The sequence below is a fragment of the Leuresthes tenuis genome, unplaced genomic scaffold, assembly GCF_036924035.1.
Source record: "Leuresthes tenuis unplaced genomic scaffold, fLeuTen1.0.hap1 SCAF_21, whole genome shotgun sequence".
NCBI classification, from domain to species: domain Eukaryota; kingdom Metazoa; phylum Chordata; class Actinopteri; order Atheriniformes; family Atherinopsidae; genus Leuresthes; species Leuresthes tenuis.
The window spans coordinates 29,463,445-29,482,971 of NW_027325375.1; the positions used below are offsets into that span (position 1 = coordinate 29,463,445).

The 19,527-nt window shown below is 39.5% G+C and overlaps 1 non-coding gene across 1 annotated transcript; it reads right to left on the bottom strand.

Moving 5' to 3' along the window:
• Positions 1-55: 55 nt before the first annotated feature.
• On the bottom strand, positions 56-128 carry trnav-cac (transfer RNA valine (anticodon CAC)). The gene has a single exon. It is a non-coding gene; the product is annotated as a tRNA-Val (tRNA).
• Positions 129-19,527: the final 19,399 nt, after the last annotated feature.

The window sequence follows — 19,527 nt, forward strand, 5'->3', positions numbered from 1 at the left end:
GGCACCTTGGCCATGCCCAGGAGGTGGACTGCGATCCGACCAGCTGTCAAAAACATGTTTCCGCCCGGTTTCGAACCGGGGACCTTTCGCGTGTGAGGCGAACGTGATAACCACTACACTACGGAAACTCATGCGTGATCGCATATAATGAGCGGTCAAACCAGTTATATATATAAATATATAAACAAACCTTCCAAAATTTCATATTTATAAGGTGATATATTTACAACAACACCCGTTTATGAAATCTAGGGATAACTCATCCACCTTAATGGTTAAAAAAAACTTGCCACCAAATGACAGAAAACAAATTCTAGTTTCCAGGCACTAGAACAGTTGGTCCATGCTTGAGTTAAAATGATCACAGCTGCCATAAATGCAGCTGAGGAGCCACACCTTAAACACAGATGATAAGGTGGGAGGAGAAACACTGAGAAATAAGATGCAAAGTTATCAGCTCACATTCACGCCTGACAGTCAGAATGAAACACTTCTTAAGAACTGCTCTTGCAGGGCCTGGGCGGCCTGTCAGTTGACTTTGGTGAGCTTTAAACTCGGGGCTAATAAGGATGTGCTGTTGGGAATTTGTGTGCATGACAGCTAAGCAGAAAGGGATACTTTGATTAGCCACGGGGCCTGTGTAAAGGGAGTTATAGCAGCTGAGACCAGTCATAAACCTGAACTGAATTGGAAAAAAAAAACGGTTTAAATTCTGCAGAGGTTCAACATGCTTTATGGAAATAAGAGCATGAATGGTACGACTTCAGATTTATTCCAAGGTCAAACATCCTCAGGTGAAAACTTGGTAAACAAGAGCTTGTAAACAAGTATATCAGTTTACAGTTGCAGCTCTGATTAGCAGTGTCACATCAGACAGAGCAGAGGGCTCGGAGCCATTTCAGCCAATCACCACATGTGAAATTGATTAAGGATGTCAAAGTGGATCAAAGTGGAGAGCAAAGGACAAGTGATTGCTATTGTCAGGGTGACATGAGGTTGGCTTGTAATACTACCTGTAAGCAAGCTTTAACTGTACAGACCACACAGAAGTATAATAATGCATCATTTTTGCTTCAAGCCTTTAATGTTTTATTCATAAAAGTTTGTGGTTATGCTTCAGTGTCATAATTTGAAAAAGCAATGACGAAATATATACATTCTTTTGGTATTAGATACCTAAATCAAGTGGTAGATATGGCTCAGGCAGGTTTAATTCCACAAATAATGAATATGATACAGTATAGTTACTGAAAAAAGTGCTTTACCGAGTGGAAGAGCGGGACGGTAAAGGAATAAATTTGCTAGCTCACTTGTGTGATTGGGTTCTCTTCATCTTCTGGAAGGACTTGCCATGGGTCATGTCTATGCAGGAATATGAAAAGTACCAGAAAGTTCATGAACTTTCACAGTAGATTTTTAAAAAATCACATCAAAACAGGAACAAAAAAGCAATACAGGCCTGAAAGCTCCTTTCAGACTCCTAAACCATCAGTTTAGTTGATAAGTGATACATAGATCTCATTTGAAATGGGTTTGTATGAAGTATTTATGAGTGGTCAGTGTCCTGACTTCTGCAGTCAGACAGCAGTCAGACTTCTCTTTGTTTGGAAGGCAGGAGGTCTCCTGTGGGGAGAGCTTAAGATAAAAGTTGCTTTGACTGGGGCCACCAAAAGAGCACATTTTTCTTCTTTCTTCATAGCAGTTCAAGCAACCTATTTTGTGGATGGATTTCTACTACAAGGCACCTCTGCATCAGACTGTTATTTATGCTCCCACTACACTTCCTCAACTATAAAGAATCCTTTCTGCAGCACATACCGAAACAATAAGGGTTGAAACACAGCATCCAGACCTGTAAGAATCCACAATGTATCATTCAATCTAACTCCTGTTAAACCTTTGAGGTTTTGGGTCGTTTTAGATTGAGACAAAATTGCTCTTCTCAGCTCTCCCCTCAGGAAACTTTCTGCTTTTCCAAACTAAAAGGTCTCTAACTGCAGTCTACTGCAGGTAAGTCACAGATAACTTCAGACAATCCTCCAAAGGAAGAAAATTCAATGAAAACTGGAACCATCCCTTTAATGCACATGAAGCTCTCATGTATTTGATGCCACTGGCACAACAGATAATGAAACTGTCCACCCAGAAATGCTTTTTGCAGGCTGAACGACCTATAATTAGGTTCAAAGAATAAGAAACCTCCAGCTTTCCAAAGAGCCACTGCACATAAATTACATCTATGAAGGAAACGATTCATTTTAGTCCGAACCATGGTCGTTTTCTCATGTTATTTCATCATGAATGCACGAATGACTGAAAACACTGCAGGTAATCACTCCATCCGAGCTCCTTTCTGACCTCTTTATGGGGATTTTGTGGTTTATCAAAGATTTTTAATCTATTGAAACACTCATGTGAGTCACTTTTCCCCTCTCCAGCTTGTTTTGGCCGTACTTTACAAGCCGTTATTATGGTATTATCGTATTTAAACGTATGAACAAATGACCTATATCATCATTTCAGTTAGAGTTAGACTTGCTGCTATTGATGCTTTCAAAGTTAGAAATTAAATTAAACCTCACAGCTACCCCTGCAATTGATGTATCATCCCAATAAATTTGACAGAAAACAGTTACACAGATTGTAGAATTGTGTTTTAAGACTCTCTTAGTGGAATATATTCTGTCTCCTTTAATTCTTTTTGTCATCAGTGCAGATTTCTGGGACTGTTTGCCCGTATGAGCGCAGCAGGAAAAGGCTTTTTAAATGAGGCTGTTTCCCGTTTAACACTCTGACATTAAAAGTGAGGTTATTGATGTGACTCAAAGCTTGAACTGAGGAACAATAATGTTTCATGTACATGCATGTTGACAATAATGTTATGAGTGGAACTGAATAAGACGAGCATGTGCTAGCATGTAAGCATGCTGATGATTTATTTCTAAATCCTGGGACCCATTTTACTGTAAGCGAAATGGGTCGTAAAACATCAGCTGGACAGGGCTTGCTCAGTTCCAGCTGAACCTCCTCTCCAGAAGGGTCAACAAGGCTGCTCCCAAGGGAGACTCGGCGGCAGTTTTCTTCCAATCAGAGCAGAGCGAAGGAAGATGGTCTTCATCATGTCACACTCACTGTGATTGCAGGGAGTGAAAAGGCCAGAGGGAGTTTGTGTTGACTCGGCCTGTCCAGCTGTTTGTAGGCTTCAAGGTCAGCAAGTCACAAAGTGAGAAAATCACTCTCTGACAAACAGCAGTGGAAATCCATTTGAATTTTATTCATTTATTTGATCGTTTGTGAATTCAATGCAAATTAGGATTTAACATCTTGTAAAACAATCGTTGTCAGTTGAATTTAATTCACTTTCACACAGATCTCAAGTTATGAAACGTCCAATATCAGTAATTTGTCTGTCCTGAGTGCTCATTAACGACTCAATAAAACACTCACATTTCTTTTGTTTCTGAAAAACAAGACATTTTGCACATCAATTTACCTTTTATACAAATTAATCCAACGGGAAAAAATAAGATGTAGCTCCAAGACGAAGGGAGAAGAAGGCAGGATGTGCAATAAAAGTCATTTTCGTATTAAAAAAGATAGCCTGCACTTAATTGATTTCAGCTTTTTTGTTCTTCCTCCTCCTCACAGCTGTTTCAATTAAAAAATGTACAGAAGAATTTTACAAAAGAATGTTTTTCTTTCGTGTGTCTGTGTTAGCTTGACTAAAGTTGACAAGATGACAGTCGTGTGAGGACATGGGAGGGGAGAGAAAGATTCTTGTGGACAGCCTGGAGTTACTTGTTATTCCTCTAATGAATCATGATTCTGCAGCTCTTTATGCCCTGAACTTTAATTGGCAGGGCTCGCGTAGATGTGCAGTGATTTACTACAACTCGAGAATGAAAAAAAATGTCAAATCGGGACATGCTTCAAAAGCTACTGTGCTCCCCTGACTCCCTGTCACAGGTAGAAATGCTGAAATTCCATTACTGCCAAAAGCATAGCATGCGATTTTCATAGTTTCTTTCCCTCCCAGCAGTAATGCAAAAATGTAAATGGAAATATGTTTTCAAGCAGCAGTCAGTCACAAACTCTGTTATGAAGAGACACCCTGCTGGCCCAGCCGATGTAACCTTGAAATATGATGGAAAAAGGAAAAAAAAAAACAGAAGAACCAATGAATTAAATTAGCTCTGATGACATGATATCAGCAGCGAGGCCAGCACATGCGGATATATGGTGAATCCCAAGGCAAAGCAGAACAAGAGGAAGAAATATGACAATAAGTGCACCAAAGAAAGATGATGATATAAAGCTCCGACACTACCAGGAAAGATGGAAGAAAAAACAGACGATGGATGGAGGAAGGGAGTGAGATAAACTTGAAATGAGTTGGAAGAAAGAATCTTTGGATAAAATGCCGGACAGCAAGCAGCCATTCATAACCACACATTTACTGAGACAGAAACATGGAGCGATATAGGGAGAGAAGTGGAGGCACAGAAGTGGGTGGGTGGCCATCAGTGCGCAAGCCCGAAGCGATGAAACATTACGCCAGGATAATGAAGATGGTTCTGCTCGGTCACACTCCACATTAGCCCAGAGTCAGACCGACCCCAAAGTGTCAACAGCGTAATAGACTGGGTATCAGTGACTCTTTCACACTGCTGCTTTCCACCACAAACACCAATTATTTAGAGGATTTCTGTGGATAAATGAGCATAGATACTGCTACATGAAAATGCATTACATGGTCAGTCTGAGGAACAACCAGGGGTGGAAGCATTAATGAGCATGAATGTTCGGCTACAGGTGGGACACTAAGTAAAAAAAATAATTTTTGGCTCTGGATCTTCTTTCTGAATCGGTAGATTTTTGTTGCCAAATAAAGAAAATCAACTTTGGACAATTTACAGTTTATAAAGTAACTGGTGTTAATAATGAAGTAATGAAACATGGCAGAGGATCGTTGGGAGTTATTATTCAAACTGTGTGTGCTTAAATTCAAAAGGGAAGCATTTGGTCACAGTAAAAACCAAAGTCAGGTGATGATGTGGAACTACAAGGTGTTAAAGAGGCTGATAGGATCAGCAAAACACAAATTTAGAAATATTGCACGGTATGACTTGTAAGAGATCCACCCATCCACTGCAGGAAAATGTCTCTCCATCACAATTTGAGCTACACATTCTCACTTCTTTGTCGAGGAGCCATTTTGGTGTGATTGTTCAAATATGCAGGCTGATCATCTGCACTGTGTTCATATTCTGTGAGAAAGTATTTAAAGAACCTGTGGAATGACAGGCAGCGTGCTGTTAACTTCAATAAAATCTTCTCCTTTTCTTGCTCCATCACCTCTGATTTCTCAGCTAAAATGGTACAATCAGACACTGCTCACCCATCACCTCTGATAGAATTTAAAATGAGATTATCATTTTTTAAATTCTGTGTCAGGCAATGAGAAACTATTTAGGTGAAATACTCAAACTACGAATCTGATTTCATGGGACATACAGATGTTTTTATGTTGTTTACTTTTATGGTTTTAAATGTGACACATGTGTGGCTCAGGTTTAAAAGCACATGGGGCGTGCTACATGGATTTCTGGCGTAATCTATTTAAATAAAGTGCCGCTAAAAATACACGCTTGGCATCAAAATGTGAAGGAGCTCATAGTCTTTTGCATCACTTGGATGTGAACATGCGCTTAAACAGAAAATCCAGTCCAGCTGGTGGCAGAAACCGAGGTGGTGAGTATCTGAAGTGGTAAAAGTGTGGTGAAGTGCCTTCGTAACCCAGTGAATTGTTTATGGTGTAAGGTTGCGGCATACCTTGCAGTCTCAGAAATGGAAGTTTTATTTTAGCCAGTGGTTTTCACACTCCTAAAAGCAGAAGGAGCTGTGACAGTGATTGCATGACTTGAGTAAGTGAGTGGAGAGGAAACAGAGACACCAACATCGCTAGTTTTAGAAGTTTAGTGACAGTGACTGTTAATGAGATACAGCGTGAAACTGCTTAAAATAAGGTAAATAACACATATTTAACAACACAATTATAAAATGTGCTGTTTGTTCATTTCATCAAAAGGAACTGAAGCATTTTATGGTGATTTTCCATTATATGACCCTGTATGGATTGATGTGGTTCGGTTCGCTTTTCTTAAAGAAATGTGTTTGTTTTGCAGTCGTTTTGCAGGTATTACCCTGAGTGAGCTGAGCTGATCCTATACTTTGATGTGGAAACCCCTGCTGAAGGTTGTTTTGGTCAGAGAGAATCATCACCTGTTGGTATAATCAATCCTCTGCAGCAGCGTAGAGGGTTGATGGAACTGTCTTGTTCCCTGAAGTTGTTTAAAACTCTGGCATACAATTTACAAGATAAATCATGGTATATCTCATTTGTGTGTGCCTCACTAATGAATGCATGAGCATGTTTAATAACTGTGAGGGTGGATTTATAGATTGATCTTTGTTTCTCCACTGATCTGAGCTGTGATCCGTAGCTTCCATTTGTTATTATCAGACCTAAAAGACATTTAAGTACTTCTGTACTCAATGCTGGTTCAGTGCAATAAGTACTCACTTTGGATAAATGTGTCTGATGAATCAATGTAATGTAATTAAAGTGTCTGATTGCTGTGAAGTCACAGGTTCACATAGGCTGCGATGACAAACAGCTGATCCCTCCCAGAGTGAGATGATGCTGTCTGCAGTGACAAACAAAGCATGGAAGAGGTGTGCCGAGTCGATACTGTGCCGTTCTGTATCATGGAATGAAAGAAACACCCTTTTAAAATGAATCTAACAATAACCTAAAGGAGAAAAGACATTGGCCACCCCTCCAGGGCCTCAAAAGTCAACTTTTCATCAAGCGTCCCCCTGAGAATTTGGTCACACATCAGAAAAGTCAAGCATGCACAAATGTACACAGTGACGTCCTCACTGATGCTGTTACAGACAAGTTTCTGTGAGCTTTTATCACATACACATGTCTGCTTTTCATATGTACAGCTTTTGAGAATAATCAAATGCCGTCAAATTAGTCATGAAATTGACTCAAACAGCCGTTTAGGTATATATTCACAACATATTGGATGCTACAGTGACTTAATATCCTATCAAGAGGTACAAACAGATACAAGAAGGTGCTAGTTGGTTAGCATGTGAAATATGAATATTTTTTTGCACAATAACCTTTATTTAACCAGATTAAAAAAACGACCTCTTTCACAAGTGACCTGGCCAAGAAAGGCAGCAACGCAGGTGATGGTGGTCAAAACAGACAGTAAAAAAAAACACAATAACATTTAAAATCTTAAAAAGCAAGAAAAGAAGAAAAGAAATAAAGTGCAGAAGTTGTAGATACAGCAGCAATTTAAGAACATGTGTTTATTAGATTTCCATTTTACGCTGATATCTTTGAAATAAGTTCATAGCTGTCGTTCAATTTGTCTGTTTTTCTGTTATAAATATGAAATCTTAAAACTTTTTTTTAAGAAACAGTCTTAAAACTTACTTCCAAGTTTATCTTTAGGGAGACAAATCAGTTCCTTTGGCAGTTTGTGGAGCAGTTGTCAGTCTTTGACGTCCAATCCCAAAATGCTAGCTTCAAAGCTTTGTTTTGTACAGCTGGAATCTCTACAAGATGCCTCAACAATTCACCCATTTGTTCCAAAAGTTGTGCTCATTTACAAATCATTTGGGCATTTAGTGATGGTCAAGATGAACAACACTTTACCACTAATTTCCCATGATTCATTGCTTGTCTGTGCTCACAAAGAGAGCGATTTAGGGTGTGATGCATTCCAACGGCTTTACGACGAAGGCAACGCCTTTCAAGAAACTTCAAACTCAACGCCTCGAAGCCATGAACTTTTATTCAAATTGTAAATTAATGTGAGCTGCCATTGTTTTGCCTTAGATGTCATAAAAAAGACAATTTTTGAGAAACTATTGAGAACCAAAGCCCTCTTTGTGAATTCTGAATTGATCCTTGTGTTGGCTGCCGAGGTGTTTCTGTAACAGAAAAATGTTCTTGTGCAGAAATACTGTGTTCTGCCATGTGATGACAGGGAAACTACATTTCTCTCATTTGGTAAATTTAGAGCATCGGGTTTAAAGCTCTAAGAGTCTTTGAATCTCTCTTTATTCTGCAGCAGTAAACATTCCAAGTAAACAAACCAGGCATCTCATTCTCTTTGTATGAGGCAAATTAAATTGAGAAGGAGCCTCTTTGAGGCAATTTTCAACTCTCTATCTCAAGCAATTAGGTGAAGATAGACATGACAGCAGCAAAGCAGATGCTGGTGTGACAGACAGCCAGATGCTTGCTGGTGTGCTACACACAATGCTCCCGATGCTATGGCTTGTAGATGATAGTACAGATCAGCTGTGATTATGATGCTTATTAATTCAATCAGTCAGCTCTGGCTGGCTGTTCTTTTATTAGTGAAGTCTAACTAATTCACTCCACAGAGGGGAGATGTGAGTGATTCAAGCAAAGGGAAAGCAGAGGAGGGCAGAACAGAAATGAAAGATAGAGGAGACCTTTTGCAGACTCTGCTGTGATCGCCGCAAGTTGTTTAAAACAGGGATGAAGAATTGATCCATAGATCTATTTAATCCAAACTGCAATCAAAATTCTCCTTTAAAGTACGTCTTACTGCAGCCGGGGTTGAAATAATTAGATTAGACACATTTGACATTCAGAGTGGTGATATGCTGAGTGACCCTGATCACAGGGCATTTGGGTTTCAAAGTATTCGTGAAACAACTCATAACATCACGTGTAATACCTGTTTGTCCACAGCACAAAGGTGCATAAAACGTACATGAGGAAGGAGGGGTGGTTGGAGCCATCGGTACTACGCTGGAGATCCTGGCTCATCCCACACAACATTTTCCACTGCTCTTTTCTTTCTACTTCATTCTCCCTCTCAACGGTCAGGACTAGCAATGGAAAATGAATTATTTGAGGCGCACACAGGTGCTGCCCTACTAAAAAAAACCAGCAGAGATATTTTTCCATCTAAGTTTCTAACCATGGAAGCATGTACTGGGCTCAATGAGCAGAGCAAACCCAACTAATGAAGCCATCAGACATTTAATACCTCAGTACATTTACTCAATTACCCTATGCAAGGAAGGGAAATATTTTCGGTAGACAGACCACCGGCTGAAATGCAGAATTGTTACTGATTGCTTTTAAGAAGTAGATTTTACACAATGGACGGGGCTGGAGTTGGATTATTTTCCACTCTGGACCTTCATGCTAAAGATCCAGGAGGGCAAAACCGCAGTTAGAAGTTCCTTAGTTAACAGATATTTTTATCATTTGTAAATCCATCATTAAATGCATTTATAGCTCACAGTTTTAATATAGACTTGTGGAATATATGAGCTGATAATATTTCTCCACCTGGTCTGTGACACTGTCCTTGTGTGACCTTAACGCTGTTCTCAGTAAGTAAACCTATTCATGAGAGGTTAAACTTTACAACCCGCTATGTTTAGCACAAGCTACACCTGCTTCAAACATACAGGACAAGACACACGTGGCAGCTGGCTTAGTCTGGGACAATGAGCATACAGAAATAATCATCAGATGCATCTAACTGTGCTCTTGGTGTTTGATTCAAGCAATTGGATCTTATGACACAGGATCAGAGTTTTGCAATCGGAGACACAAAGTGTCTCCAGAGAGTTTGTTGCATTCGGCACTTATGGGACGCCAGTCTGCCCTTTGCATTGACCTGGATCCAAAATCCTATTGTGCTCTTGGCCAAAGGCTGTGATCTCTCAGGATATGAGATCATTTACGTCCATCTTTTTTTGGTGATTGGCACAGCTAACTGCCTTGTTATCACTGCTCCGGAGCTCGGCTCGACTAAATTAAACAGGATAAGTGTGTACCTCTGAGATGATATTGCACTTGAAACTTGAGTATTGGATACAGAGGTCAGTTATTTCTATTGTGTTGTTTTTACTGGCAGCTCCTCAGTAGGTTTTGATAGAGATTACTATTTACCTTGAGTCCAAACAGTGTGAGGGTTTTGCAGTTTAGTTGATTCTGTTGTCAGAGGACATGAGCATTTCCTTCTCAGGCCACAGGAACATGAAGACTTTCTAAGCCAAAAAGCTTCTTTGTTAAAAGAATTATAATCCTTCTTTCTTTGGGGACTCAAGTTAGTAATTGAGCTTCTTATTAAACAACTTTAACCTATTACTCATCAATGAATTATTAAAGTTTCAGAGCAGAAGAATTTCTACGCATGAAATGTAAAAATGAAATTGTCTGGGCTGGATGATCTAATTCTGATTAAACTAATACAGCTTTGAATCTATGATTCAAACATCAGAGGCCTGCTTGGGTTTGGTTGCCTGAACCTGTGAAGTGTGCAATGACATTAAAGTTTAATCTAACTTAAGGAAAATTCAAAGGAGAATCCATCAGTGAAGCCAATGTGTGTTTTCTACTAAACTGCATTGACTCTAATACCCATTTTTGTGCTGGTTTGTCCTCTTGAAAGAATATTTCACACATTTAGGAGCCTCGTCCTTCAGCAACTGTTGTTTGTTAACACCTGAGCTTTTTCAGCCCCTTTTCATCTGCCTCTTCCTACACTTCTTTCACGAAAAGAAATACATTTAAACCACTTGTGAATCTGGTGTCAGACGGTCTCAACCATTTTTGACAATCTAGCAGGGGAATTGCTTCATGTTATGGCATCTATCGGATTTATTGCAATCTCGAGGCTGCACAATCGCAGCTGTAGAAAACAGAGTTGGTACAAGTCAAGCAGCATTTCTTTGGCAGGTGCAGTGAAGAGACACAATACAGCGGTATCAGAAGAGGTGAGGACAAAGAAGGAAGAAAATGGATGGGCAAGAGAGACAGGACAATAGCAAAGCTCAGAATGTTGTTTACTTGGTTGAGAGACCTCAGAGAAAAATCCGGATGTATGATGCAACCTCAGCTTGATACAACTTGCTCTTCAGTGCTGTAACATGCCTGCTTTGCTTGGCTCTGCCGGTAAAGTGGTATTGTGTGTTAGTAATGATGAAAAGGTTGTTTCTCTTTTGTCTCTGCCAGAAGAAGTTGTTCATACCTATAATAAAAGAATCGTTAGAAGTGGGAGACACATTCACACGACATTGTCTGTGCACAGCATTACGTCTCTGCTGCAACACGTTTAAACGCCTGACTTCATCACAGCTAACAGGAAATAAACAACATTACAGACAGACAGCTGTGTGCTCATTGCTGTTCCATATCAGAGACTGAAACATAAGTTAGAACCTTATTGTTATCTTCCCTCGCGATTAAAGCCTCAGTTCTGTTTCACACGCTCATGCAAATAAATCTTCTCACATTTGCATTTTTTCCAAATCTCACACCAAAGTCTTGGAGGTGTATTGAACTCACATAAACACCACATTCGAATGCTTCAAAAACGTATATCAGAAAAAGCGAACTCCATTACAGATTTGTTTAGTCTGTGTGTCGCTTGACCTTTTTGGTGGTTTCTGAAGGTGTCTTTGTCAGCTGTCCATGAGCAAGGCTCATATGGAGATTCGTCTTAATGGCAGTTACGTTTAAAACAAAAAACTGACCGATTCTGCTGAATCAACACAAGCGTGCAATCAAAGCAGGTGCCTCTGGAGAGAAAGAGTTAAGGGATTTCAATCTATTCTGCAGAAATAAATTCTAATTACGGACTGTAACACTCTTAATGTGACGAGCCAGAAAGGCCATCGGGTCACACAGTTGCATGTAAGAGCCACAAAATACATAATTTGGTATTGTGACCATGGTTTGTGATCATACCTCTGTGCACCTATGTTACAGAGTGAACCTTTATGTGTTTGGTTGCTTTATGTTTCCTACTTTAATGGCCTAAATAGTTTTCCTTATTTGGTGTGCAAGTGAGCCACTTTCTTTTAAATGACAGTTTCAGTATGAAAAATGTACGAAAAAGAGTGATTAATGTTCAATAATTAAATCAGATATTAAAACAAATCCTCAGCCGCATGCTGTCAAATCAGCGTTAATAACAATAATAAATCATAACCACAGAAATATGCAAGAGAATGGAATTTAATCATCTCTAACAGAGGAGCATTTGTATCTTTGTTGATAACCCTCAGGAAAAGCTGAGGTTTAACTAATTAATATGTGGGAGATGTCACTCAAAACTGAAGGATAACTTGCAGTCGTAGATCAAAAGCTTCTAAGAAAATCAAAAAACGCAAGGCAGCTCGTCATCTTGATGATTTTTCTGTCTTTATTCACATCTGTTAATAATTAATACAATAAGTTCTTAATTAATTTGTTTCAAGGCCACCACATCATTGTAGGAGCATGAAACAAAGAGAGAGACGGAGAGAAAGAAGGATGGGTTTTCTTTTAGTATCTCAGTGAAAATAACCAAGCATCTGTGTAAGAAATGGCAAGGACAGTCTAAATGTGTCATAGTGGGAACTCTGCAATGTTTCAGCTCTTTTCAAGTCTTCATGAGCACTCCAACATGCGGTTTCATCTGGACCTTAATCTAAAAAAACACCAGCTTGTTGTCAGAGCTTGTGACAGAGTTCAGCAAGTGTCCGACACGAGCTGCAGCAAACACAACCCAGTTTGTGTTTTAAACTCTCAAGACACGGTCAGACAGTCCCAGCAGAGTGTGCAGGCACAAAGTGTTCAACATGAAACTCTGCTCCACTGTTTTGCCTACCGGGACATGTCATCTGCTGCTTGCCATTAGGGAACTCAAAAAGCAGATCGGTGTGGTTCACGTTACCAAACATGATAGCGATGCTAAGCGTGGGAACCTTCCATCGAGGACATGAGGCGAGCCACTTCACAGGAGAAGGCAGTGGCTCCCAGCAGGAAGTCAACATGGTCGAAACAATGAACTTTCCACAGAGGATGAATGAGCTCTGAGTGGTGAACAAAACTGTAAAATGTTATGTGGATATAGTGCATACCGATGGAGCAAATCACCTCACCTTTAAAACAAGCGAATACCTTGGTTCACCTGTCAGTATGAAAAATAGGGTGGACTGTGGGGGTGATTTCCTCCTCTGGCACAGGTGTTTCCAGTTTAAATAGTCCTAAGAGTTCATTTTAATCCTGAGTAGCTGGGCATTTTAACCACCCTTTCAGCTTTTTTCCCTCGTAAACTTTCACACGCCATTGATTTTTATTTCTATGATAACAATGTAACAGATGACAGTGTGAAAAAAATGTGGCGGGAATTTGTAACAAAGAACCAAAAGAGAATCGTTTTTGAATGAGCTTCATTTTTAATAATCTTCAATCCTCTTTCCGAGGAGAACTAATTCTTCTACCTGCACAGAAGTGAAAGGGACTTTCCCACAAACACTGGCTGTAAAAACAAATGCTTTTCACTGATGATGTCGTTTAATATAAGCTGTGTTCGGCTCCAAGGCAACAAAAGGTCACTGAAGTTCAAAGAGGGAAACCAGCAATGCCAGCTGCTGAGGCTATAGAAGTGAAACCTTTAGGGGGAAATGGTCACATATTCCTCGCTGACATTTCCTAGATTTAAATCAACTCATTTGACATTTATGTTGAAGCACTGCGGGGTGTTTGTACTGATCAGTAACGAGGCGTGCTGAGTTTTTCCAGCTTGGCACAGATATGTTTACTGTACCAAAGATTAAAATGTGAAAAATTAGAATGCTTTTGTTTCACAGAGCAATATATCTTATAAATGAATAAGCACAGCTCCTTATCAGCAGCTCACACAGTTATAAGGACTTAGAAGCCACATTATATTTCTATTGCTAGTTATTTAGGTTTCCTCTTGTGTTCATCAGATCTTTCTCTGTCCTTCACTTCCCTCATTTTCTTTTCCTCATCTTTTTTTAATCAATAGGCTTTAACATTATTTGAGAATTATTTTGAAACGCTGAAAATTACCCTGACAAAGAGCTGCGGAGTTTTGAAAAAGAAGCATTCAGTTTTGCCTGCACCACACAAGCCTTGCATTGTTATTCGTAGAAGTCTTCTTCATTTTAATTCTATTTCTTCTTTTATTGTTTTTGTGGTTGTTTGTTTTGCCGCTGCAAGGAGTAAGCCACTGGATGTAATAAACACAGGACATATTGGTTGGCCCATTACTTTTACATATTCTGGGATCAGCCTCAGGCTCAGCGGCGGCTAATGAACACTTTGTTTTCGAGTAACGAGCAAACATTTTATCAGGTTTTTGTTTTATCAGCAATTTTATGACAATAAGTAAAAGAAAAAGCTTGAAAAGGCTTAATAACAATCGCTATAATAATGGTGTATAATAGTAATATTTTTTTTTTACAGATTATCAGCAAGTATTGCGCAATTGGCAGAGGAACCAAATAACACCTTAATGAATTAGTAATATTTCTTCAAGGTTTCATGAAGGAAAGAGAATTGATATCTGAGTTCATGTATAAAGTCATGAATCATACAATATTAAATAATGTATTTACATCGCCCTGGGTGCAGCAACCCATCATCCACTCTCTGTGCTGCTATATCTGACCTGAATTACATCTGCTGATAATTATATTTGACTGGCTCTTTTCATGTCCAGATTCATCAACGCAATATAACTCTTGCAGCTGACCAGAGACAGTTTGATTTGAAATCGTTTTAACTTGCATATATGTGAAAACCTGTACTCAGTAAAACCTGACAGATGGTTCTTATTCTGTGGCAGGTAATTCATGATGTCGTGTCTGTTTTAAATCAAAGTTGACTCAGACTGACTTAGAATAATTTGTTATGACCAGCTGGCTACATTAGTGCTACCAGCCAAAAACCCACATTGCTCAAAGACTAAGAGCACCAATGGTGTCACATTACAGGATGCAATAACAGTGGTGTAAAAGCACATTGCTGACAGAGACTTTCCATATGAATAAGTCAGTTACATGTTCTCTGTGTCCCATGGAGTTTTACGGCTTGGAGTGGGAGCTGGGAGGGGACTGCATGTAACATTAGACTTATTGTGTCTGTTCCCACTCCTCTTGGCACCTGTCCCAAAAGGCAAATTAATCCCATAAGCAAAACATATCCCTCTCTCCACTTCTGTGCACAGACGTGACACATCTGTCTCTACCATTAGCCACGGCCTGACATGCTTCTGGGGCACATCACATGGCCCTGTGACGTGGAGGATGTAGATGCTGCAGTATTCAGCCTCAGTGATGGACAGAGCAATTTATATGATGCTTCTCTTTTTCCTCACCCACTCATCCTCACTATCTCCTCACATGACCTCAATTAAAACATAAAACACTGGTCAGATTACCCTAAAGTTGACAACCTGTCTCTGCACTTTAAGGCGAAAGAAGAGAGTTGTATTAAAGTGATTCAGTTTCATTAACTCAATCACATGTGATTGCACAAAAAACTAATGTAAACCAATATGTGGTCCAGTCCCCTGTGAGGGCATTATGGTGCAGTGCCCAGTGCTCAGGTGGTGGCAGTCCTGATGAGACACGGCTGCTGGCTGTTCTCAATCCAACTAAACAACATCATTAGCAGCCAATCACAAGACCACGCACAGGGGCCTGAAGATCAGAGCCACAGGGACGGGCCATGTCTGTAAAGTCTCTCTTCACGCCTACTTGCACAAATAGCACAGATGTACAGACACATTTTGCTTTGAGGGAAAACGGTGCTGCTTCTTTTGCTCTGAAATAGGTTTTATTTTGCCTCAAACATGCAGGCTCATAATATTTTCAAATCTGCTCCACCTCGTGATGCTGCTGTGATATACAGCTGCTAAGATAAATAAGAATGGGAGACAAGGAAGCAACAGAGCGTGTATTTTCTGATTAGGAACACGTACAAACTGATTCATATTGAGCTCATTTGAACCTTTAATCTCTTCTCTTGACAGCAGAAGCTGACCAGAGAATCTACCTGCTGCTTGCCTTACACGGAGCAAAATAAAAACAGCCTATTGTACAAAAAGTAGCTTAAATAAGCATTACATTAATTTAGCTTGAGCCAAGATGAAGGTGTAGGCTCAAACGAGGGCAGACGTCACACAGCTATCTCAAAATGCTATGAGCTCCATCTAACACGTCATTGTGCTATACCTGTAGGTGTGGTCCGTGGGATGTTTAAACCAAGTGGCTGCAAGAAAGAAATGCTTATGTTTTAGGGCTGAGTGGAACGGATGGACTATATGTCCTGTGTCTGCACCTTTTTCAACCTGCCCAGTGAGGCGTGTGCTTGGCCTTGTAAACCGCAGAGCTACTTGATTACTTTGTCAGTTTCTTTAAGTGGCTTTTGCTCTGTGGAGAAAATAAGGAGACACATCTGACAAATGATGTCCGACAGAGGGTGGGAAAAGTGGGGGGATGACTGCAGACCCTGCATTCAAATAATGGGAAATTATATTTTGCTGTCTTGTGAGTTCAGCATCATCAGTCATGCCAAGTCTTTTTTTTTTATGAATCGAAAATGTTGTTACAAACCCAACAACCAGAACCTGACTATCACACAGTGCTTCTGTAGAAGACTTCCTCTCACTGTACGATGTACATAGTTAAAACTGCGTCATCCTCTCACTCCTTTAATGAGTCCTCAGAGGCCAGAGACTATTTATTTCTCAAACTAAATCCCAGCTCAGTTCTTCAAGCAGTTAAGAGAGAAATTTAAAACATGCCACTTCTAAGTACTTTTTCAAGGATTAAGTAAAAAGGGAGGCTTTAAGATCATACAAGCAGACCATTTCAGGTACACATGATAGAAATCAAACTTATTATCTTATATTTCTGAATCTTTAGCAGTATGCAAACAAAATTTGGGGATTGATTAATCATGTTAGACAGTGCCACCTCCTGGCAGGATGAAGAACTCAGTTCTTCCTACAAGTTATCAACAGTCTTAACGTTTGCTGACCCTTGACATTTATTCAACATGAACTAAACATTCACAGCATTAAGAAGAAGGGTTCCATCACTTGTACAGAAGATTTCGATGTTGATAGATTATAAATTATGACTCTCAGTTATGTGGATAAACAATCAGTTGCCAAACCCCATTGGTTTATTCTGATAAGAGCTTTTCTGCTGCACTGCAGGACTTTTCTGTATCGTTCAAGAACACGTGAACTACTATATGACTGTAACTTTTCATTATTACTATCAGTTACCCAAAGCTTTCTGTTATGAATCCACAGTATGCAAGCAAGGCTTATTTCTGTTTTTACATGTCAACGGGCACCAAGTCCAACTATAACCTGTAAAGCCATACATAATCATGAATAAATAGATGGTTTCCTGTAGATAATTTTATATTCAAGCTGAATAAATGCCACAGATTCTCCATGGCTTGGTGTCATTCTTCCTCTGATTAAAGCTGTGTGCCGACCATGACTCTGCCGGCCCTGTGATCATGAAAAAGAAGTCCAAACTTAATAAGAAAAATCAATGCTTGAAGAACGTGTTCTTTGTGATCAAAGAGGATTTGCAGTTGTCGCGCAGATTTCAATGGCAGCTCTGTGTGCGAACACCTGCTGGTCTGCTGTTTCAAGGGCACATTTCAAGGGTCCTGGATTTATTATGCTGAGCACTTTGTCATTATATTTCATTTGAAAGGAAGCGGTGGATTTAGAAGTCCTTACGCTTCCAACTTTTGACCTTTTGATCATTTATCATTTGTGTCTTCGTGTCACTGAACTTGCTTGAAAACACCCAAGTGATTCTGCAGCCGTTCTCCTTTAATGAGGGGATATGTGAGAGCTAAAATGTGATGTGAGCCACTGTCAAACTGACGGGGAAAACTTTTTAGATAAAGCTCTGCTGATGTGTCTGTGCAGTTTGTTGGAAATCCCAAAGCCAGTAGTGCTGCTGATTGCAACAGACAAGGAGATGATGGTGATGTCTGCTCTGCAGTGAAGCAGAGCCAAGCACAGAAGCCAGTGACAGGAGCAGAGCGGATATGAGTCAGATAAGAGTCATTATCCAAACAAGAACGAGCCATAAAGTTCTTTTCAAAACTCTGCTCACTTTTAAATGGATCTAATATTGATCTAAATAGTGATTAGTCTTTCTGTGTAGTAAAGTTTAACTGAACAAATGATCTATATGGCTATTTCAGTTGAATAACTTATAAGATTCAGATGATACTAACAGAACGTGTTTTATCAGAGTTATTTTTTCATATAGTATTTTCTCTCTAATACAAAATGATTAACGAATGAACACTGAATTCTTTTTGAACAAGCCCCAAAGAAAGGTTTTGTGCAGCTTATTGAAGTGTTACCGTCTGCACAGAGGAATAAAGTCAGATCAGCAACACTTGTCTTAACAGAAGCAGTCAAGGGCAGCAGACTCGACTGTAAATAGTAGCAGGAAAATGTTAAGGGTCATCTGTCAGTGTGGAAGTACATTAATGCTTAAAAGAATTTAAATGTAAATGATAACAGAATGCAGGGGTTTATATTCTTTTATATTTACATTTTAAATGGTTCCTACCTTTTTTTAATGATTTTTATTCTGTGTGTGGAAACAGCTCATACTATGTGATGACATGATGGATAGGCACTGGAAGGAGGGATATTTATAGTACTCGCTCAGACAATAGACCCAAGCAAAGACTTTACATTAACCTGGATCCATTTAAAGAAGCAACTTAAAAAAAGACAGTGTTATGTATTCATTCACTTTCTACAAAGGAACAAGTGAAGACCTACACAATGCCCACAATCTTCAGTTGACTCATGCTGAAGCGATTTGATTGGACAGCGAATGTTCATTGCTTTCCACTGACTTCAGTTCACATCATTTTTATAACCCTGATTCTCTGGGTATGCTCTCCGCAGAAAGCTGGGGCTTAACCTTGCTGCAGAGCAGGGTCAAGCCCTGTTTGGTGGGAGGGGGGTGTCCCTCATTTGAAGTTTTGTGAGTGAAATAACAAAGCTTTGGCTTAATGGAGGTGTAAGCGCTGAGAAAACAGGAGTTTCAACCGAAGGTTAAATATAGACCGAAAAGTCTGCTGCGATGATTGCTGGAAGAGAAAAAAAATTAAACTTGTTAATAATAATATATTTAAAGACCAATAAGCACATGAGGCTACTGTATTGATACATAATTGCTAAAATAGTTCCTAAAAAGGGTATATTACTTGAATGAATGGCGCAAGAACCCCATGTGAAAAATATACTTTTTGTACAGTTTTGAGTAGAAGTCAACACTCTGGATGATGTGTTGGCAGGCTGTTATTTAATCAGACATTAATTCATACATTACATTGCACAAATGAATAATTCTCATTCCCCATAGACAAACTTGATTACCTCATGGCTCACCTGAACTGATATTAAGTGTAATACTGTAAAGAATAAGAGGACATTTGGGTTCTGGCTCATGTTGACACATGTTGGCAATGACAGAGTCTACAGAACTAAGAAGATAGTTAAAAAGAAAATAGATACAAACATTAAACTATAAAAAAAAGATGGGTGGAGTGGCAGCAGCGTTGGAACGGGAGACAAGAGAAAGATATTT